The sequence below is a fragment of the Thalassophryne amazonica genome, chromosome 8 (genome assembly GCF_902500255.1).
Source record: "Thalassophryne amazonica chromosome 8, fThaAma1.1, whole genome shotgun sequence".
NCBI lineage: Eukaryota > Metazoa > Chordata > Actinopteri > Batrachoidiformes > Batrachoididae > Thalassophryne > Thalassophryne amazonica.
This window is the reverse complement of record NC_047110.1, coordinates 68450134-68453748: the sequence shown is the minus strand read 5'-3', so window position 1 is coordinate 68453748 and position 3615 is coordinate 68450134. Positions and strand designations below refer to the sequence as shown.

General features: G+C 38.6%; 1 protein-coding gene across 5 annotated transcripts in view; it reads left to right on the top strand.

The window, feature by feature from the left end:
- mef2aa (myocyte enhancer factor 2aa) overlaps window positions 1-3222 on the top strand; it is a 186008-nt gene extending 182786 nt beyond the window's left edge. For all 5 annotated transcript variants that reach the window (XM_034176558.1, XM_034176559.1, XM_034176560.1 and 2 more), the window contains one exon: window positions 1-3222. This exon is cut by the window's left edge and continues 716 nt beyond it. The gene's annotated coding sequence lies outside the window, so the exon portion shown is untranslated.
- The last annotated feature ends 393 nt before the right edge of the window (window positions 3223-3615 follow it).

Sequence of the window (3615 nt, the reverse complement as noted above, 5' to 3'; positions counted from 1 at the left end):
GTTGTGTTGCTTTCAGGTTGAGGACCCTCACACACACAACAGTCACTGCAAGAACTGTCCTGAAAATCTTGCTGTACTGATAACAAGATTATCTCGCGTGCCCTCTCCTAATTTATTGATTCAGTTGATCAGAAGATGATCGGGAGATGTAGAGAATGTGGAGTTAATTCAAGTTACACAGGAATTTTGGTCCTTTAGTAAATACGACCTGCTTTTGTGAATTGAAAATAAACAAAAAAAGAAGTGAAACTTCACACAAGAGATCAAAAGAATTTATTGCAATAATGACGTACTTACTCATATTTTAATTTAGAAGTGGAGGCGGCTGTATAATGTGCAGTTACGGTAAGACGTGTGGGCGTGTAGAGTTGAATTGGTGAGAAATTCAACAGGTTCACTTCTGTAGTTAATCAGTAATATAAGCCAAAGCTGTAATTTTGTGTTGATTTGTCCACTTGCTTACAAATTCATATCATCACTTAAATGCACCATTTTGGGTGAGGGGTGGGAGTGGGAAGGGGGGGGGGGGTCAGTTATTTTTTATTGTGCTTCATTACAAACAGTGTAAATTGTCATGTAAGTCACATCTTGAAAATCATTATCTAAAGCCATGGTTTAAAAAAGAAGAAAAGAATCTGCTGTTTTGTTTGTACAATTGAAAATTTGAGCCAAACATTTTTCATTTATTATGTAAATAGCAATTTTAATATATACGACCAGGGTGTGAGTACTTACTGAATGTATTGTACAACCACCATTTCCAAGAAAGGTATATTTTTGTGGAATACAGCCAAGTTTACAATTGCAGACCTTTAAAATGTAGATTATTTACTGGTCAATGCTTACCCTCATTTTTTTTAAATATGCCTGGAATATCTTCTAAATTCAATTGTTGACACCAAGTACATTTTTGTTCCAATTTAGGGTTGTATTCGTTATTATGTAGTATTTTTGATTGTCCTGGATACATTGTAATTGCAATGCTGTAAGGTTCTACTCTTTCATATGTGTGGAAAATGATCACATGGCTGGGTGAAATAAGGTTTCGTCTCTCTTCTTGCGTTCGCTCGTGTAGTTAGTTGTATGCCAGCATCTGCTGAATACACTGCCAGCATTCATACTCAAATTTGCCCACCCCCTATTGGCGAGCAATTAACGGTGGTTGGATGTATCTTAACGGAATGAAACATCATCTTAAGACGATTCCATAAAGCTGTTTTGATTGTTTTAATTCGAGTGTAGGATCTCAGTGGTGTAGAAATGGTTGCTAACTTTCTCACAAAACATTTTGCAACCATTTCTTGTAAATACAGTGGCTTACTTGAAATGTCATAACTATATATATATATATGAAATGTCACTTGTTCCCTTAAAGCTACAGTGTGTTGGATTTAGGGGTGTTTATCAGCAGAAACGGAATATAAAGATTTGAAAATGGTTGGTAGGTTTTCAATAGGTGAGAGACCACACACCTGGCAATTTAAAAAAAAAAAGAAAAAAGTCATTGCTACAAAAAAGTCATTGTACAGATTGCTGGGATGACAGTTTTGGTCGTACAGTGTGTGGTGTGCAACCACATGGTAAAGACAACACACCACACAGGAATGGATTTCACACACAAACATTCCCAGGTCAGACTGGAAATCTCACAAAATCTCTTGAGATTTAAACGTGACTTCGGAGTAAACAACTGTGGTGGACGAGGAAGAATCAATGGCTATAGTTTGTGGACTATTTCCAACTGAGAAAAAACTATACCAAAAAAAAGGACAGGCGTTGGTTAAAGGAGTGGAGACAGTGCGAGCACCAGAATTTCTGGTGCGCCATGACAGCTATTTTGATTTTGGATTGTCCTCCGTGCATCTGTCACCTCACTTTCTTATTGGCTGCACATCACATTCAACAGGCTACGTGCTTGTTTGTGCTCGGGGGACAACTGCACACGCTGGGATATCGGGCCAAGACAATCAGACATGTTGAATATCCCCAATTTGAGGTCTGAGCAGTCCCAACGTGCTTCCAAGCAGATTAGAGGGTTCTTAACACACCACACACAGTAGGAATATCTGATAAGATTATCTTTAGAGCCGTCACCATAGTTGGGGTGTATTCAAGATTGTTAGAAGGGAGAGACTGGGTCTGAAATCGACATAATTATCTTGTCATGTGAACAGGCATTAGAATATCTACAAGGGAACGGCCCCCCTCATGGAGGCTGCCATGTTGCACTTCCATGTTGAAGGACACTTGCTCCGCCTTTGTGCATTTTGCAGTACGGCCAGAAGAAGAGTAATCAGTTGTTGCTCCCTTATACGCTGTCTGCTGGTTGCTACTGCAGGCTAACCCTTATTTTGTGAAATAGAGGATCATACTTTTTGCAAGAGGAGGCTTGGAAACGTGAATCCCATCACCAAAGAAGTAAAAACATGAAGGGAACAAAATTACGATTTGAGACGGCATAAGGGAATTTGCAACCTCACCACTAGATGACACTAAATTCTTCACACTGTAGCTTTAAATGCCTCCAGAAACACAACCTTGGATCCACGCCCTGTTACTCAGCAGATCGTTATCAGCATCTGACCTTCAGGAACCAGAAAAGCGAAAATCTAATTTCACAGAATGAGGCAAGGCTTTAATTCCTGTGTTAATGGTGTCATGATGAGACAAAAGTGGACTTGTTTTGTTCTCCTCAAAAAGATAAAATACAGTCTCCTTGATTTCAATCTCACTGCTAGAAGTTTTTGTCGTATGCAAGGAGTATCACTCTGCATTCGTGGTGGCGTGTCTTGTGTATTTCTGAGGTTTGTGTTCTCCTCACTGCATCTTCAAATCCATAGTAGCCATCAGTAAGGATCTATGCAGTTTTAACCCTGATATTTGATCATTTATTCACACGGCACACACATTTTTACTTTACAAACATTAGAAAGAAGAGACATCTGGAGATTGCTGGGATAACAGTTTTACATTTGATCAAATTTTCAATTGGGATACTCTGGGGAATCTCATGTTCATACACACTGGTAGACATATTGCACATAAGTAGAAATTTATACTGTAATTCATTTTAACACAGCAGGTGGAAATAGCAATAATAAATGACTATAACAAAACACTCATAGTCGAGCACATACTTTAGCACTTGATGACATTTCAGGGAATGTTGTAGTTTCTGTATTTTTATGCACAGTCTGGAAATGCCTTATCCCAAAGAAAAAAATAACACCACTTATTTTTATTTTTTCCAAAGTCAAAATAAAAGCCACACAAAACAATGCAAAGATCACTCAACCTTAACCAGACCTGCCTCTGCTCGGATAAGACACACAAGAAAATGCACAGCGAATGCAATGCGATACACTTTGCTGTGTTTTTTGGTCTATGTCAAATTTGTGCACAACTGATGAATGTGAAAGGACACGGTAATCAGTGAACCCTTGTGGAAGACTTACCATATTTTCCGGACTATAAGTCGCACCGGAGTATAAGTCGCACCAGCCACTTTATCCATTATAAAGAAAAACAAACCATAAATAAGTCGCACCGGAGTATAAGTCGCACCAGCCACTTTATCCATTATAAAGAAAAATAAACCATAAATAAGGTCCACTG